Source organism: Xyrauchen texanus, chromosome 24 (genome assembly GCF_025860055.1).
Source record: "Xyrauchen texanus isolate HMW12.3.18 chromosome 24, RBS_HiC_50CHRs, whole genome shotgun sequence".
NCBI classification, from domain to species: domain Eukaryota; kingdom Metazoa; phylum Chordata; class Actinopteri; order Cypriniformes; family Catostomidae; genus Xyrauchen; species Xyrauchen texanus.
The window spans coordinates 40151417-40171990 of NC_068299.1; the positions used below are offsets into that span (position 1 = coordinate 40151417).

General features: G+C 42.0%; 1 pseudogene; it reads left to right on the forward strand.

Annotated features, from left to right (window-relative positions):
- Nucleotides 1-20574, forward strand: part of LOC127617774 (neurexin-1a-like) — a 233428-nt pseudogene that overhangs the window by 193284 nt on the left and 19570 nt on the right.

A 20574-nucleotide genomic window follows, 5' to 3' on the forward strand; every position in this document is an offset into this window, starting at 1 on the left:
ACCTTGTTGACCTCCGCCCTTGTCTTTGTTTATTTGTCCGGCAAATAAATTATAGAATTTTGATTCTATATTTTAATGTTTCTGTCCAACAAATGGGTATAGGTCAATTTCACAAATATTGCCTGGGTCATATTTCATTCCATCTCAAAAGAAAAGTTTAAGAAATAATAATTTGCATAAAGAAAATAAAGCCTCTTTAAGGATCATTAATATTTCCCTCCAAAATTCTCATTGCTATAATGCAGTAATGCATTACAGATCATGTGATTGATCACTGCCATGCCCAATCGCATACTTGACTCCAGCAATCCAACAGGCTTTGCAGAAATGGGCTGGAGTCCAACCAAGGAGCTCTAAAATACCTGGAGAAAGCATTCTGTTAGCATTCCCATTCATCTCTGTGGCAGAGCTCAGCTAACACAGGGTTCCCTGGAAATATCTGAAATGGAGGCTGGCATCTTTGCTTATGAGAGCTCATTTCAGAGATCATGCGTCATGTGACTGATTACTTGTCAATGAAACCAGATAGGAAGAAATATGTTCATTTCAATCTTTTGAGAAGCCTTCAAAAACCTGTCACCGGAAAACAACACAATAAAATAATTTTGATTGAAATGTTTCTTGAAAGAAAGAAAAAATGTTTGAAAACACGGCTACTTCTGAAGGGCTTTCAATAGGGAAAAATGCTTTTTCCTACCTGGTCTCATAAAATTAATGTTTCCGTAACTACATTTTGCTAAATGTGTCTTACATGCTTTCGCTGCAGTTTCCTGGTGAAATTAACACTTAAGGCGCTGCAATAACTATTCATTTTATTCACTTTCACACAAATCATGACAGCTGATTATGACTTTATATCACCAGTCCTACTCGATCCACCCAGAGCAGGATTCGAACAGGCGATTCCTGGCACGGGAGTTGGACCGGCTAGCAAGGAGCCTAGAAAAGCCATGGCTCTAGCCTCAGTCGCTAATGTGCCTCTTAAGGCTAGGAGAGTGAGGTTTACACGATGCACAGCTCTCATGTTCCAGCTGGATACTGTAACATTTATTCACCTTTTTCAGCCCCACCCTTTTTCAGTGTGCCTTCTCTTCCAGTTTGTATTGAAGCTAGAGAAAAGTCGATCGAAATGGAATACCTCTGGGAGAAAGGTTGTTTTGTTTTTTTTTACCAAGAGATGATGCTGTGATGCTACAGCACCCCTCTACTAGGTGAAAATGCTGTAAAGGTGTTTTGCTGTCACTGTAAAAGTTTGTTTTACAACACCAACATAGGTAAATTGGACCAAATCAAAAGATCAAAATCTTTGATCAAAAGATAACATTCCAACAGCAATGACACAGCACTATTTTGATGATACAATGGTTTAATATTTATATGCTGAATTCTGTTTTATTTTAACTTGTTAATCATTTTTGTTAAAATGTGTAGCTGACATGAAATTTCAAACAATGACAGCTGGTATTATTATAAATACAACGTCATGACATTCAAGGAAAATAAGATTTTTGAAGTATAATTTGACATTAATTTATCACCACACATTTTAAAAAAAAGCTGATATGTACATTAAGTAAAATTGTTGAACATGGAACAAAAAAGAAACTTACAGCTTCACATGTACATGCATATGTGTGTGCTTAAGGTTCAAGACCGAGGTTCAAGCCCAGCCAAAGAAAGTGAAACAAAAGTGCCATAGAAACAACACAAAATGAAGTGGTTGCTTTTTGCAATCAGGTTGCAATACCAGCATCTACCAGCAGGGGCATGCAGGGACCTGAGTCCAATGTGATTGATTACAAGCAGAGACTAATTGCATGCTTGACTATAGCCATGTGCAGTGTTTCTGCTGAAGTGTTTCTGTTTTTTTTTTGGCCAAAAACATTCAGTGAGCGGCAGTTCTGTGGACAGAAATGCCTTGTTGACAAGAGTTATCTATGGTAACTCAGATAACCACTCTGTACATTTGTGATGAGAAAAATAGCATCTCAGAATGCTATTCTGAGATGCGTGTTAGCGCTGTTTTGGTGGCACGAGGGGGATCTACACAATATTAGGCAGGTGGCTGATTGGTGTATATATAATGTTCTTGAAATAATTTCTCAAATACTCTTAAGAATTTTTTATTTAATTAATGAAAGACTTTGACATTGTCTGATTAAAGACCTACTAGCCTGCTCATGAGGTTGCCTTGTCTAATACAATAATTTGAATACTCCAACAGTGGTAAATCGTAACAATAATGTCTATCTATTAATCTTTTTTAAGTAGTAAGCACCTCACATAATTTAAAATTTTATTTTTTTTTTTACTAAAAGTCCATGATATGTGTTAGTATAATGACAATAACTGTCATTGGAGAATTTATTGCATTGGAGAATTTAATTTGTACTTGGAGAAAAAGTTATGAAACGACATTTTTAGTAGATTAGAGCTAGAGGTTCTCAGTGAAAAAAATACTGCAAAGAAAAAAGTTATTCTTGGAAAGCTTGATAATATATCATAGGGCTGGGCGATATGGCCAAAAATACTATCACAATATAATTTTTCATATAATGATATATATTCATATACATTTGCACATTGCACTTTTTTTTTATTTCCAAGTTAGCAAAAAAAAAAAAAAAAACAGCCAAAATAGTCTCAGTCAAAACATCTGCATTGGGTACCCAGAGACAGCCAAAGCATTGGGGTCTGAGGGATCTTCTACCAAAATATTAAAATATTTTATAGATAATTTTATAGAGTACTATATTGGGGTTCAGGGGTATCACCTGAGAGAAAACGTAGAAAATGTAAAAGTCTGAATAGACCATTTTTTGATTTTCATTTAATTAAGAAAGACTAGGCTACTAACTAATAATTTTATTGATATCTGATTAATTTTCACAAAATTAAAAATCTATTTGTTTATTATTAAAGATTTGTAACATGGTGATTAATAAAGCTAAATTTAGAAGGAAAAAACTTTATCCATCTTGGATTTATTTTTCCAGCAAACTCATCACAGTGCATTCTGGGATTGCCTACCAGGATACATATGATGAGACCTTAGAATTTGGCCAAAACGAGATATCTTATGAGGCAGCATAATTAAGATACCTACCTTTTGGAACAGCATTCACATCGCACCAAGAGCGCACCTATGATGCCTTAAAATACTGCCTCCATAAAGTCGTCAAATTTATTTATACAGCGCTTTTCACAACAGGCATTGTTTCAAAGCAGCTGTACATTAAATTATTCTATAACAGAAAATGAATGAATATAATATCAATATTAGTTATTTATGTTTAGAACTGTTAGTGGTTAAAATTAGTAAACTAAGTGTAGTGGGTCAGTGATTAAACAAAATTATTTGGATGAACTATAAGTTAGTGTTAAAGTCCTTTTAAGTCTTTCCGAATTAACTGAGGAAACACATGTAGATTGCCCTTTGATTTTGGCCAATGAAGGCTTTTTTTTTAGTGGTTAATTAATTTTTTATGTAGTTTAAGAAAGTATTGTCGCTCCCATGACCAAGTTGATAAGTTCGGCTGGAAGCTTATGGCAGATAATTTTGGTGAACTCCATTCTGAGCCCATGCTTCAGACAGTGGCTCATGAAGAATCCCATTTCTTTGGGTTTGCATCAATTCATCCTCCAGACATCAGGCAGGAATGGAGATGGATCTGGCAAGCTCTGGTAACTTTGGGATATAATCCCAAGGTTTGTACAAGGAAAGAAATAGAATAAAATTAGCACCAATGCCATTCACTTAGGGCTGCAAGATTATAGCAAAAATCAATATTGTCGATTATTGCCCTTGATATTGTAATCGCGATTAACCATGTGGTTCTTCAGAGTAGCAGATTTCAATAGTGGATATGAGCTGCTATTTTATATTGTAATAATGTTTGCTACGGTAAGGCAAAAAAATATATATTTTAAATGTATATCTATGTTATAGAATAAATTAAATTATTGCTAAATTACTGCTTAAATTATTAGTCCACTTACAGTAAATAAGTCATATTCAAACTTATTAACAGCTAATTTAAATTGACCAAGTTACTGCGTTCAGTAAGCCCTTTAGTGGCGGGACAGGGGACCATTAATCCTGTTAGATCTTCAATGGCGATCTTGTTCATGTAAGATCATCGTTAGATAATTTTTGGCCTCAGTGGTTGCACTTTGGATATTAAAAACAGTAATTTGCTATCGGAGTTTGTGTGACTCGTGAAAATGTTAAATCTACAAATCTGCATGGCAAACGGGTCTTATAAGAGCAGATGTGATAACAATGACGGTGATTCCTGAAATATGCTATTCATGCCATATTCTTTATGTTGACTACATCTCCAAAACGCACTTAGAACAGTTAAGCTGAATTACTTTATTGCTATTTTGTACAAATCAAATTAACATTGTCCTACTTGTTAACATGACAAAACAAACCTGTAATGGATCCCTAATATATATACATACACACACACACACATACATGTACGCACAGACACACACACACACACACACACACACACAGCTACAGTTCTGGAGAAGAAGCTGCGCTTTAGTTTGTTTGTATGGGACTTGATGGCTGTTTTTCTTTCAAGATGGTAGAGGGACAAACATCTTGTTTCCCTGGTGGGTGGGATCCTTAATGATGTTGCTAGCCTTTTTGTGTGGTTGGCATTGTCCAGGTTTGGTGCTCAGATCCTATGATCCACTGTGCTATTTTAACTATGCGTAACAGATTTTGGTGGTTTTCCCCAGTGCAGCTGGCATACCGCACTGTGGTACAGTGGGTGAGGATGCTCTCTATGGTGCTCTGGTAAAAGTTCACCAGAAGCTGTGTGGGTAGTCTGGCCTGCTTGAGTTTTCTCAGGAAGAATAGCCTTTGTTGTGCTTTCTTCACCAGGTGGGAGGTGTTGACAGACCATGTAAGATCTTTTGCTAAGTAGACTCCAAAGAATTTGATGTCATTGACACTCTCCACTTCCTCTCTGTTTATGTGCAGAGGGGGATGGGTGGTCTTTCTGGATTTTCTGAAGTCTATGATGATCTCTTTGGTTTTGTGGTGTTCAGGGCAACGTTGTTGTCTGTACACCACTCAACAAGATGATGGACCTTCTTGTAGGCTGTTTCCTCGTTTTCTGATATGAGGCCCACAATGGTGGTGCCATCAGCAAACTTTATTATAACGTTGGAGTGGTGAATTGGAGTGCAGTCATGAGTGAAAAGGGTGAATAGGGCTGGGCTGAGTACACAGCCCTGCTGTGCGCCTGTGTTCAGGATGAGGGTGGAGGACGTGTGTTCTGTTGGTGAGCAAGTCCATAATCCATGAGCAGAGTGAAGTGGGTAGGCCCAGGTGGCCTAGTTTCTCTATGAGTTTGTGAGGGATAATGGTGTTGAAGGCGGAACTGAAATCAATGAATAGCATCCTAAAATAGGATGAATAGCCTTCAAAACCATTATCCCGCACAAATACAATGGTGGGTTCAGCTGCTTAAAAACATCTATAAAATAGATTAATGTAAATTTTTATTATTGTTAATAAATTTACCCAACCCAATTCCTAAACCCAACCAATTATTTTCATGTTTTATATAATTGAAAATCGGTTAGGTAAATGGGTTAGAGGATCTAAAGTAATCTATCTGATTGTGTAAAGTGACCACATTAACCTTCTGGGATCTGAGCATGTTTTTGGTCCCTGGAGAAGTTTTGACATGCCTTGACATTTGTGCTTTTTTCAGTTTCTTAGAAACATATTTATTGCTGAAGTCTGATAACACTAAATACAGCACAAACTGGGTTACAATAATATGTGTGCAACATGTGTGGTTTTTGAAACGTCATTGAAATAAGGCTATATAACACATACTAAACATTTGTCCACAAGGATCTTGTAGGAACTGGATCTTGTAGCCTAGAGTTTTTGCTACAAAATTATGTGAAAATCATCCTGACCACTCATTCATACAAAACAATATAGTCATTTAACTTTTGTAAGGCACTTTTAGTGTTAGAAAGGCCATATGCAAGGAGGCGTGGATGATCATGAATATTGTAATTCACACCTGAGGAGACAAAGACCCCTCCCATGGGCCTATCAATGAGGAATGTGATTGAGAGAGAATGAATGTGAGGAGACTTGATCAATGATCAAAATCAAGTATAAGTTAAAAGAGGTAATCTGACAATACATTTTCGTTACATAAAGACTTTACCTAAAAATTTTAGACCTACACTACCATTTAAACGTTTTAGATTGGTAAGATTTTGTAATGTTTTAAAATGTTCTTCTGCTCAGCAAGGCTGCATTTATTTGATCCAAAATACAGCAAAAACAGTGATATTGTGAAATATTTTTAGATTTTAAAATAACTGCAATTTATTAGCAATGTATTACTGCAGTCTTCAGTGTCAAATGATCTTGCAGAAATCATTCTAATATGCTGATTTGCTGCTCAAGAAACATTTATTATTATTATTATCAATGTTGAAAACGGTGGGATTCAGGATTCATTGATGAACGGGATTTGCACACCAAACAACACATAGAGCAGTGGTACAAAAGACAGCGCAAAATTGCAAACAGGGACAGTGCAAGATGAAAGGAAAATAATGAAAGTGTCCAGTGCACATAGGGAGAGACAAGAGTATTACCGAAGGTGAATGGTTTGTATGAGCCCACTCATCCACCTATGCGTAGCCTGCTCACTCACATAGTATTGCACATAAGCATTGTCAACTTTGAAGTGAACAGTTCACAGCACACAGATGAGAATACAGCTACATGCCTTCATGCCATTTTTGAAAACAGTTCCTATTCAACTAAAGACACAAGTGAACATCACATCACATGCCTGGCATTTCCAAGGTGTGACCTGCCTTTTACCGAGCTGTACTTTGCAAAGCATGCACTTCCGGCGACCAATGGTTGCAATATCCTTTGCATCTGATGTCAGCTCAGTTCGTGGAACCGGTACATGGTCACTACTAGTCTGTTTTGGTGTTAGTTTCTGTGACAGGCTACAGAGCTCTGCATTAAGCTGTTCCGTGAACTCTTTGTTGGTAATGTAATGAAAGTGTTTGTGGAAGCAATGTCCAATAAGTGTAGAAATATCTTTCTGTACCACTTCATTGTTTTGCGTTGTGCAGTGTAGTACTGTAAAAGCTGATCAGACAGGTCAACGCCCCCCATGTGTTTGTTGTAGGCAGTCAGAAGTGCAGGACATGGAAATGTCTTTTTCCTCCATATATCTTGTGATTTCACCCTCCTCTGCACAGTCTTTTACCTGTATAAGCAGGATGGATGGTAGAACAGACAGATACCTCTTGTGTGTTCATCTAATTAACAAATACAAAAGGTACATCCCGTATACACCTGATGGATACACTGGCAGATTTTTTTTGAGAGTGAATTTGTTGCATCCCGTGGGAAATCCTTCCTATAGTCTCACAAGCACCACACCTCATGGCAAACAAGTCTGTCAGGAGCATTGGACTTGTGTAGAAATTGTCCATGTACACATGGTACCCAGAGCCCAAAACTTTACAGTACAAAAGAGATGTCACAGCATCATATGATAGTCCATGGCCTGTGGGAAAGTAGTTTTTTCCTGTGTACTCAGAAAAATCCACAGTGTATCCATTTGATGAATCGGCAAGGACAAACAACTTGAGGCCCCACCTAGTTGGCTTGGCTTTCATGTACTGTGTCATTCCTATGTTTGCTTTACATGCCACCATTCTTTCATTCACAGCTAAGTTTCTTTTAGGATGATAGATGGCTTTACAAGCATGACGGATAGTGTCCATGAGAGGTTTGACTCTGAAAAGATGTTCAGCTGTGCCCATTTTTCTGTCATTTTCCTTATCTGCATCTGGGTGACTCATGTGCACATTCCCTGAAATGGTGCGGTATCTGTCTCTTGACATAACTGTGGAAGGAAAAGAGAAAAGACTGTCTTGCCGCCAGTAGTCTCTGATGGAGCTCACCTTCACCATGGCCATGTAAAACAGCAGGCCAATGTAGCGGTACATCTCACTGATGATGACATCTATCCATTTATATTTGTGGCCCTTTGCAATCGCCCCGGCAGCCTGAGGATTGGTGTTGTGGCAAAGAGTTGACACTGCATTCTCAGAAAAAACCTTTTGAAGAGACTCAGGGGAGTGTGCGCGTCAGCAGGACTCAGCTGTGGTCCAGGTTCCCGTGTAGGCAGGAATCTCAGAGTCTGTGGAACCATGTCAATATCAGTCTCTGTTTTCCATGATGGAGTGGACTGCATGTTGCTTGCCTGAATGTTTGTCTTGGCCCTCTTTGGAACAGGTGTCTGATCCACATTCCTAAAAAAAATTATAAAGGTTGAACAAAGTACTATACCAGCACATGCATAACTGATGGGCAGTTAGCATGCTGACAAGACAACAAAAACTATATTATATTAACATTACCAATCACTGATTCTAATATTGTGCATGCACAACAACAAAACAATGCCACAGGCACACATACATATTGTATTATCACTAATTATATAAACAAAATGACAGAAACATCTGTATAATAGTGGGTAAATGTGTACTTACTCTTTCTGAATTTCGATTGGGGTGCTAAGTAAAGACTTACGCATACAAAATTGTATCCTCGGCTGGATCAAGTCGCTCTTCAAAATGCAAATGTTCATCGTCGGAGTCCCACTCTTCTTCTGAGGAAAATGTTAACTCTTCATCACTGTCCAAGACCATCTGTAGAGCTTCCTTGCCTGTGTTGCATGACATCTTCTAAACGTGCAGGAAAGTGAATGAATCTGATGATAAACTTGATGCTTTTTAAGACACTGTCGGGGCGTTTACAATTTGCATTGATCGCCTCAGCACATTACCGTATGAATAGCGTGTTCTGCTGGTGGGTGGGATCACATTAGGGAAACTGTACATCGCTTTTTTTTCATACAGATAACATTGCAGCAAAATATTTGTTTTAAATTTGAATTGGTTTATTTAAAGTAGACAATTTAAGCTTTCTTTAGACATATGTTTCATGTTTGTGTGATAAGTATTCGAGGAGTTTCAGTTCATTTTTGTGACGTGTTTCAGAAATATGCTTGTGAACAGTTCACTGCTGTTAGCTCACCCTTTTAATTTTCTTTATTTTACAAAAGCACAAGGTCTTGTTGTTATTGTAAGGGTGGGTACACAAATAAAAGTAAACCCTTTATAGTCTCTAATGATGTCTTACACTTATCTGTATTCCCCAAAATGACAGAGTATTTTAAGTTGTTTCCACTGTAATGACGAAAAAATACAGCAGGAGGCGCCGGCCGTTGACCCCAGAGGGTTAATATAAGTATAATAAAACATATTGCAATTTTAGACTGCCCTGCTGCATGCATTGGAAACCGATGTCAGAGTGTGCTTTTGGCTCTTGCTCAAGTGGCAGTATTTGAAGCCTTGGAAGTGAGAAATAGGTTCCCATCTGACTGTAAGTATAACTGAGTAAAATTCAGCAGTGAGGGAATGATTCTGTTTTTTTTTTCTTTCTGTTTACAATTTTTGTCAACTTAATTTTTTTCTCTCACCCTTTTCCCAGATTACAGACGACTTGTTGGTGGCATCTGCCGAGTGCCCCAGTGACGATGAGGACATCGACCCATGCGAGCCAAGCTCAGGTGGGTTAGGTTAGTCATCTCTTTGTTACCACTTTTCTCTCGGTGTTGTTTTGTTTGTCCCCACTACAGTTTTTTGCTGTCACCAGCAACACCTGTTGATCTCTGTGTTAGTTTTACATGAGTGCAAAGTCAGTTGAAATGGCCATGAAATTTTTGTATTTTCGTGCAAGCATGCGCCTAGGTGCAAGTGGGTTTGGCGAAATCGAGTGTGCAACACGCTAATGGGCTGGGTCAAGTGCAATTTTTTCTGAGGTCCTTCTCAAGTTATTGCACTGTCAGCATCCTATTATATAGTCCATTCCTTGACAAGCACCAGCGATATAAACAAAGACAGCACATTCAGAAGAAGTTGGTAGTATAAATGGACTGTATGCAATGAATTACAATAATTTGGATGTACACTCCATTAAATTATAGGGAATGTTAATATGGTATTATTAAACATTTTCATCTACCGACACAAATCATGGCTACTATTAATATTGATTGTATCGGCACACACCACTATAGATTTTGAACACTTACCTGTATATAAATTTTTTCGAAACACTACATTTTTTTACCAAATTAAATATGTTTCACGAGTTTGCCAACTCATATAATCTTTGCGTAACGTAGTTGAATATGTGGCTTGCTGACCGCAAAGGTGGAGCTCAGGTATTAGGCTCGACTCATTTTATATGATTGGGGTTGATTCCCAGAAAACACACCATGACCTTCAATGCACTGTAAATTGTTTTGGATAAAAGCATCTGCCAAATGCATAAATGTTAATGGAAAATTGAATGGGGTCTTTCTCCTGTATCTTTTAACCATGTAAATGATTAATGGATCCAAAAACACTGTCTGCACAGACAATAATACCTCCTTATTAAAAATGTAAGTATCATTAAAGAACATCTATTCATAATCTATTCATCTATTATCTGTGTTTTTAATTTTCATTATAATGGTGGATAGTGCACATGCATACATGAGGAAAACCTGTGTCAGACTCATTATCATTCCTGATCCAACCCCCTCCCTATTGTTTCCAGTGTGGTATCTCACTGTCTCGGTAAAAAAAAAGAAAAGAAAAAAAAATGTGGAAAAAAGGGCAGCTCATTAGCAGGCAGGGAGTAAAGTCATCTAAGCAGTTTTAGCATAGAACTCTCAGGCAAATGTCCTATTCTGTCAGCTAATAAAACTAAACCGGGATCAGCTGCCACAGAAAAGTAGTCCATACAACTCCAGTGGTTTAATCCATGTATTCTGAAGAAATACAATCAATTTTGGGTGAGAAAGAGACCAAAATGTCACTCCTGTATCACTGTAAATCCATTGCAGTCTCCTAGGCGAGATCATGATTTGAAGCTCCATTACACTTCCAAGCTCTTGACACGTGCATTTTACACTTTTAGTATGCTGTCTTTAAATCTTTATATTTTGTCTGTTTCTCATAAAAAAAAGATATTTATATATAAAAAATATATGTACTGAATTGCTTTTAATGACATGGATTAAACCACTAGATTCATATAGATTACTTTTATGCTAAATGTATGGACCCCATTAACTTGCATTGTGTGTAATAGGGCTGCACAATTTGGACCATAAATTTATATTGTGATTATTTTGAAAAATATTGTGCCTGTGATTTTTATTTATTTATTTATTTTTGATAAACAAAAAACTAGACTAGTCAAGTCATTTTTATTTGAATATAGGACTGTCAGGATTATGAAATTTTGCTTAGGATTAATTGTCAAACAAATAATTGCGATTATGACCATTAATTGTTTATTTTAGGGCTATGACAATTAATTGTCTCTTAGGGCTTTCACGATTAATTGTCATATTAATGTCCATATGTCCTAAGGTTTTTGTGTGCTTCATATACCTTAAGAAGTGGGAATCGCCGTGTGCGATCCACCCGGTCAGGCCGTCAGCGTGTTACCGAGTTCTACCAGCTCGGACCTGAGAAAACACGGGACGAAACTGACTCAACCCGGAGAATGTAGAATCTCGCAAAGGTATTAGGACAGGACCACCGAGAGATCCCAGGAGGGTAACAGGCTTGGCCGGGAGGGATTTAACCTCCAGGCGCCTCTTAGGAACCTGATGATTAAGTCGTGCTTACCCAAGACTTGCTACAGCGTCGTGGTGGGCCGCGATAGCAGCGACATACACCTTTAGGGTGGAAGGGAACAGCCTCCCCTCCAGCCTCTCTTGCAGGAATAAGAGCACTGACCTAACTGCGCACCTCTGTGGTTCTTCGGCCCGGGAAGAACTCCAATTTGCGAACAAGCTCCACTTCAGGGCGTAAAGATGCCTGGTAGAAGGGGCTCTGGCTTGGTTGATCGTGTCTACGACAGTAGGTCCTAGATCTTCTGCGTCCCATCCAGGGGCCAGACGTGGAGGTTCCAAAGGTCTGGGTGCGGATGCAAAAGCGTGCCCTGCCCCTGTGAAAGAAGGTCTTTCCTCAGGGGAATTCGCCATGGATGGGCTGTCGCGAGGAGTACGAGGTCCAAGAACCAGTCCCGGGTGGGCCAATTGGGAGCCACTAGTATGACTTTTTTAACCTCCAGGCGCATCTTAGGAACCTGATGATTAAGTCGTTCTTACCCAAGACTTGCTACAGCGTCGTGGTGGGCCGTGATAGCAGCGACAAACACCTTTAGGGTGGAAGGGGACAGCCTCCCCTCCAGCCTCTCTTGCAGGAATAAGAGCACTGACCTAACTGCGCACCTCTGCGGTTCTTCGGGACAGAAGGTCTTTCCTCAGGGGCTGTCACGAGGAGTACGAGGTCCGAGAACCACTAGTGTGACTTGTTCCTTGTCCTCCCTGACCTTGCACAGCACCTGTGCAAGAATGCTCACTGCGGAAAATGCATAGTTGTGTTAGCCCCGCGGGCCAGCTGTGTGCCATTGCGTCTGCCCCGAGGGCAGCCTCTGTTTGGTCATTCCGAGTCATTTGGGCATTCCGAGTCATGAGTCAGCGCCATGCTCATCTCGGGACTCGAGTCTGAAGCCAGTGCTGAAGCGGTCTCATATGCATCAACCCCAGTAGTGCGACCGCCGCGGAGGACACCATATTCCCCAGGAGCCTCTGGAAGAGTTTTAAAGGGACCATTGTGCCTGGCCTGAACGTCTCAGGAGCGCCTAGGAGCCTTCCGGGTCCTTGAGGGGGTCCGTGAGATGGGAGGCATCTGCTTCTTGCGGGGGGCTCGACGCTGGGGCTGAGAGCTGGGCCCGGGTTGAGGCAGAGCAGGGTGTTTCTTAACCACAGAAGGACGCCCTCGGCGAGCAGACGGGGCGTGGACGTGAGAGATGGCCTCCGTCTGCTTCTTCACCGTGGAGAACTGCTGGGCAAAGTCCTTGACGGTGTTGCCGAAGAGGCTGAACTGGGAGACGGGCTTTGTCTTGTATGCATCTCGACCAAGTTCAGCCACAGATGACGTTCCTGGACCACGAGCATGGCCATCACCTGCCCGAGTGCCTGTGCTGTGACCTTCGTGGCTCTGAGGGCGAGGTCAGTCGCTGAGCGCAGTTCCTGCAGCACATCAGGATCAGGGCTACCCCCGTGCAGATCTTTGAGCGCCTTGGCCTGGTGGACTTGCAGGAGGGCCATGGCATGCATGTCCAGCGGCACTGTAGGCCTTCGCGGTCAGCGAGGATGTTGTTCTACAGGCCTTGGAGGGGAGCACAGGGTGACCCCGCCAGGTGGTAGGGCTTCTGGGACATAGGTGTCCCTATAACAGCCCTATCCACCTGGGGAATTGCCGTGGGCCGCTCCGCTGTCGAGGGCAGCGAGAGTGGATGCGCGAGTGGCTTTGTGACGGGTGGAGAGGGGTGCTCTCCACGATGACTTCAGCTCATCATGCACCTCCGGGAAAAACGGGACCGGGGGGGGCGAGGCTGTGAGCGGCACCCGGACCACAGGAACCAGTCATCCAACCGCGATGGCTGTGGGGAGAATGGAGGGTTCCAATCCAGCCCCACGATGGCGGCGGCCAGGGAAAGCGTGTCGGTCATCTGCGCATCGGCCTCAGCCTGGGCGTGCTGGCCCGAAGGCGGCAGCCCAGGGGAGTTGTCAGATGCCGCGCTCTCCGATGCAGCAGCCAGCTAGGGATAGGCAGGCTGGCTGTGAGGCGAGCCGCTGTTACCTCGAGCATGGATGGGAGTCAACGAGTGTGCTGGGGGGGCGGGTGTTCCGAGGGGGCGTACCTGGCAGAGCTGCATCCGCTGCCATCCCCAGATCGCCTCCATCGCCAGCCGTATCAATCCCGTGGGAAGAAGGAACACGACTCGCATTCTCGGGGAACAGAAGGGGTCTCCCCCGCCCCTGGCAGCGGTTCTCCCGCTCCAGGCGGTCGGTTAGGAGCCCCTTCTCCCCTCGTGGTCAGCGGCCGTTCCTCCGCTTCCAGGCGGCCGGGCTCCTCGTCCCCCAGCAGATGGCTGTGGCTGCTCCATTGGGGTGGACGGTAGTGGCGAGAACTCTACTACGGCGTATCCCTCCTCCTTCCTGGATTTCGGCACCAGTGTAAAGCAGTTCAATGGAAAGGAGGAGGCGAGAACCAGCCTGGTGATATAAACAATATTTTAATGATTAACTTAAACAAAAGATAAACACACACACATGAAGGACATGTCCGTAAATGAACTCACTCTCTCGCACCATCCTCCGCAGTCGGAGGCTTGATTAGCCTGATAAGGGACCGGGTGTGTAGAATCACGACCCGGCCCCGCCCTCCACCCTGCCACACTATTGTTTTTGTTAAGATTTTTATTAAAAGCCTATAAATCCTAAACAAAACTCAAAACTTCACGAAAATAGGTGAGCACATGCAACATATAATTGGACAATAGATGGCGCTATAACTGTTAAAAAGCTTTAAAAACCATATATTTCCATAGTAAATTACCTGTATTTGCTGTATATTGTTTTTCCATCTATGATCTAGGTGGTTACATGCTTGCTAAATAAAACAAATACCTTTTTAAGCATGTGTAAAGGCCTTTTGAACCACATTAATTGCTGCAGCAGCTATATTTAGGGGTTCAAGCATGAAGTGCCTATTTTTTTGCTAAGATTTGTATTATTTTTCCGCTATAAAACTGATCGGGCAGAGCATACATAAGGCCTAGAGACTTGAAACTTGGTCAGATTGTAGTAGTATCGCTCGCTACTAAGAAACACTGAATCGACCAAATCAGTCAATAGGGGCCGCTATAGTGATCAAAAACACATAACTGCTCATAACTCCTAGACCGTTTGTCAATAGTATATCTCCGATTTCATTTCCATCGATATACATTTTCCGCCATCTTGGATTTTTCATAAAACCTACTTTTGCAAACTAGTCCTAGGTTTTTCGTCCGATCGGGAAAAAACCCGTGCCAAACGATTCTATGGAGTCTCATTATCAAAAGTTATCGAAAAAAGTTTTAACTTTCAACTTGAGATGGCTACGGTATGTAAAAACATCGGAAGTAGGAGTGGCCAATTTTACGTAAACGGCTGTAACTCTTGAAGGAAATTAGATATTTTCACCAAACTTGGCATGCTTATGTAAGAGGTCAATCTTTGGTCGCCCAGAAAAGTTGGCGCGGTTTTACCACATGGTGGCGCTAAAATACCAAAATAAACTGAAATTGGCTGTAACTACGCAACCGTTTGTCTGATTGAGTTGAGAATCGACATTCAGAGCCTTTGTCTAAGGTGCCATGACTGCCTATGAGGACATTGACGTATCTCAAAAAACAGATCACCCGATCAGAACTAAACCAGTGTAGAAAAATACTCTGGAGTCTGATTATCAATAATAAATTAGATATTTTCACCAAACTCTGTACACATGTATATGAGCTCAATCTAAGGTCACAGTAAAAATGCACAGTTTGGCCACTTGGCGGTGCTATACCAGGAAAAAAAAAACATAATAATAGCTCAAACTATGCATGTGTTAGTCTGAGTTCTCATTTAGAAAATGGGCATGGTCAAGTGTACAAATAAGCCCTTAATTCTTAAACAAAAACTCAGAACTTCATGAAATTAGGTGAGCACATGCAAAATATGATTCTAAATTAGCATGCATACCTTTATGGAGATCGGACAATAGGTGGCGCTATGAGCTTTAAAAAGCTTTAAAAATCATGTATTTCCTTAGTAAATTGCCTGTTTTGGCTGTACATGGTCTAATGGTGGTTACATGCTTGCTAAATAAAACATAATACCATTTTATGCATGTGCTTAAAGGCCTTAAACAGCTTGAACCCTGATAATTGTTGCTCGCGGGTATATTTTTTATTATAATTGTTATTTTTCTAGTCGTGGTGGCGTAGTGGCTAAAGCACAGAGCTGTTAATCAGAAAGTTGTTGGTTCAAACCCCATGGCCACCACAATTGTGTCCTCGAGCAAGGCACTTAACTCCAGGTTGCTCTGGGGGGATTGTCCCTGTAATAATTGCACTGTAAGTCGCTTTGGATAAAAGCATCTGCCAAATGCATAAATGTAAATGTAAAAAAAATTCTGCCTTAAAACTGGAGCCCAAACCATAAGGCATAGAGACATGAAATTTGGTCATAATTTAGTCACTATCGCTACTTGGGCACAAAGGCCAGACAGTGGCGCTATAGTAAGCAAAACACAAACTTTTAGAAAAATGGTATATATCCTACTGTTTGTCACAGACTCAAGTGTCTTATATCAATGGAATCTGTGTCCCAAGGCGAACAAATGTATGCCTCCAATTTCATTTCTACCTTGAAAAATTATCCGCCATCTTGGATTTTTTGCCAAACCTGCAAACTAGTCCTAGGCTGTTCGTCCAATCGGGACCAAACCAATGCCAAACGATTCTATGTTGTCAATATCAGTAATTATTACAAAAGTTTGAACTTTCAAATAATGTTAGCTATGATACACTAAAGCAGGAAGTAGGCATAGCCATTTTTACGTAAATGGCTATAACTCTTGAACGAAATGTGATTTTTTTTCTTAATACTTGACCTACTTATATATGGACTCTATATAAGAACACACCAAAAAATCTGCACAGTTTTGCCCCTTGGTGCTATAACAGGAAAAAACATGAAAATGTCTGTAACTATGGAACAATTGGTCCAATTGGCTTCAAGCTTTGCATGCAAAAAAGACGTTTTAGACGCCATCAATTTCTATGAGGACATTTTCCTATGTTTAAAAACATGGCTGCCTTCGGCAATCAGCTTTCAGCAGCTTTTAAACAAGGTTAACAAAGTTCGATCGGAATTAAACTTGTGGACCTATTTGACTCTTGGCCTATGAGGTCTGTGCAAAGTTTAAAAAAAATAAGCCACTGGATGGCGCTATGTTGATTTTTGTGTATGTTAATGGTTGTATATAATGCAATGTTTTAAGAAAACAAGTAATTCACATTATATGATAGCTCTTCTCATTCTGAACAACTTTGCCTCAAGAACCAGTGGTGTCCATTAAACCATTTGTTAAATATTTGAGATTACGTTAAAAACCTACTTTTGCAAACTGGACCTAGGTTTTTTGCTCAATCCCAATGAATCAAGTACCACAAGATTCGCTGGAGTCCATTTATGAATAATTATAAAAAAATAATAACTTTCAATTTTACATATCATCGGCATCGGCAGGCCACTGCCACTTAAATAGCTATAAACGGAATGAGATATTGTCATGAAATTTGGCACACTTATGTAAGGACTCATTCTGAGGACAAAATAGAAAGAAATGCAGATCAGCCACTTGGTGACGCTATAACAATGACAACATTTAAACTGAATGTAACAGCGTTACCACTTTTCAGATTGAGTTGATACTTTGTATGCAATTTGTGCATTGTCTTTGTTGCATAATGTTTGAGAAATGTCTAATATAGTCCAAAACATGGGCTTAAAGGACCTATGGCCCTTGAATCATGATAGTTGCTGCTTGCAGCTATATTTATTATTATTATTATTATTATTATACAATAGTAATATACTGTATTTCTGTAATGTAGTTAAACCAGAGTTCTAAACCATCAAACTTTTATTTTGGCAAAACTGCATGAGGAGTTTGTGTGTAAGACAGTCGTGTAGTGGTGCCTGGAGAAGTTGTGACAGGGCTGCCATAGGCGGGGATCAAACCCGGGTCTGTAGTGCTCTAGTGTGTGGTGTTCTACCACTGAGCTAATTCCCTGACAGTCGAACCCAAGAGCAGAAAAGCAAGGAGTCTGGATACTTGTGTTTTTTCCCAAAAAAGTATTATCTTTAATTGTAGAGAATAGCAATTTACAAATAAACAGGGAAAGACGAGCTTCCACAAAACAGATAAACAAAATAGACACAAGGGTCAAAAAGATACAAATAAACTGGGGTGAGCTTCCACAAAACTGAGAAACAAAGAGAAACATGGATCAATAAGCACAACTTGAGAGAGACTTAGCTGAGGGCTGATCACAGGAGAAACAGGGTACAAAGGCTCAAGACTGAACACCTTGGTGAAAAAACAAGCAGGCTTATATAGGGCTAAGCACAGGTGAAGGGAATGAGGGTAAATGAGTGGATGGTTAAACTGGGTTAGGAGTGTTAGTGCCATCTGCAGGAGGGGAGAGGAACATGGCATGGGAGGTCCAGGATGAGTGCCCCCCTGCTGGTCTGGAAGAGATCCTTACAGGAGTCCCTCCCCTAGGAACTGCTCCTGTCGTTCTTTAATCAATTCCTTCGGGAACGTTGAAACTCCGCGATGAGAGATGGATCGAGGATATCCCGAGCGGTGACCCAGGTCCGCTCCTCCGGTCCATAACCCTCCCAGTCCACCAGATATTGGGCCTTCCCCCGGACCTGGCAACAATCCAGCAGTCTATGGACGGTGTACGCTGGTTGGCCCTCAATGATATGAGGTGCTGCGGCGGGTTTCCTAATTGGATACAGAGTGGAGCAAACAACAGGTTTTAACCTTGAAACGTGAAAAGTGGGGTGAACCTCCATGGACATGGGCAGATGGAGGCGATAGGAGACTGGGTTGATCTTCTTGAGGATCTTAAATGGACCAACGTAATGTGGAGCTAGCTTTCGGGACTCCACCCTCAGAGTAATATCTCGGCCATACTCTTTGCCCTGGGCGAAGTGTGGGTCCCACCATCCGGCGTCTGTTAGCCTGCCTCTGTTGTTGCCGGGAGGCTCTCAATAACGCTGCACGTGCTCTCTGCCAGGAACGTCGGCACCGGCAGACCAGTTGTGTGGCAGCAGGGACCTCAACCTCTGGCTCCTGTCCGGGAAACAAAGGAGGGTAAAACCAAACAGACATTCAAAAGGGGACATGCCAATGGAAGAATGGAAGAGGGTGTTATGAGCGAACTCAGCCCAGATTAGACGAGAACTCCAAGTGGAGTGTTTGTTGGAAACCAGGCATCTTAGAGTCCTTTCTAATGTCCTGGTTGACTCTCTCTCTGTCTGGCCATTGGACTGGGGGTGGAAGCCGGAATACAGGCTGATGGAAGACCCGATGAGACGACCAAACGCCTTCCAGAACTGTGACATGTACTGCGGGCCTCGGTCAGAAACCATATCCTGTGGGAGCCTGTGGATCCTGAACACGTGTCTCAACAGCAGTTCTGCGGTTTTGTAAGCTCTGGGGAGCTTAGGCAAAGGTAAGAGGCAACAAGTCTTTGAGAATCTATCCACCACCACCAGAATTACCGTATTAACTTGAGATAGTGGTAAGCCTGTGATGAAGTCCAGAGAAATGTGGGACCAAGGGCATCTCGGGATGGACAGTGGGTACAGCAGGCCTTGAGGGTGGGTCTTGGGTTCCTTGTTCTGGGCACAGGTGGGACAAGCAGTGACAAAGGCTCGGACATCCCCCTGCAGTTTGGGCCACCAGAACTTCCTCTGGATGAGCTTGCAAGTCCTGGTAGTTCCCGGGGGGGGGCATGAGCCCGCTGCAAAACTTCAGAACGGAGAGAGTTAGGGACAAAGGGGCGCCCTGGAGGGCCATTACCTGGACCTGGTTGCTGCAACTGGGCCTTCATGACAGCAGTCTCGATATCCCACTGGATGGGAGCCACCACCCTGGAGGTGGGGAGGATGGGTTCAGGACAGGACTCCCCCTCTGGTGGCTCAAACTGTCTCGAGAGAGCATCAGGTTTAAGGTTCTTGGAACCTGGGCGATAGGAAAGGGTGAAGCTGAACCGGTTAAAGAAAACAGACCAGCGGGCTTGTCGGGAGTTCAACCTTTTTTCCTCTTGGAGTTGGTGTGACAGAACGGCTCCCAAAACAAAGGGTATCTCAGGATCAGGAAGGGCAAGGTTGGGGGCAGAAGTGAAGAGTAGCTTAAATTTGTTGAAAGCTTGGTCTGCTCTGCTGGTCCATGAAAACTGTCCTGTTGATTTCTTGGTAAGAGCGGAGAGAGGCTCTGCAACCGAACTGAAGTTCCTGATGAATAGTCTATAAAAGTTGGAGAAGCCAAGATATCGCTGTACATGCTTAACAGAGGTTGGACAGGGCCAATCCAAGATTGCCCGAATCTTGCCAGGATCCATCTGGAGGCAAAATTTGGACACGCAGAAGCTGAGGAAGGATACTGACGGGACGTGAAATTCACTCTTCTCCAATTTCAAGAAGAGCCTATGTTTGAGTAGCTGCTCTAAGACCTGCCGAACATGCTGAACGTGCTCTTGGGGGTTGTGGGAGAAGATAAGAATGTCGTCCAGGTAGACAAACACGAATTTGTAAAGCATCTCTCTGAGCACATCATTAATGAAGGCCTGGAAGACGGCTGGGGCATTGACCAGGCCGAATGGCATCACCTGGAATTCATAGTGGCCTGTCGGGGTGTTGAAACTGTCATCCACTCATCTCCCTCACGGATTCTAACCAGGTGATATGCATTCCGGAGGTCCATTTTGGTGGAGATGACCCTAAAGGATCTCGA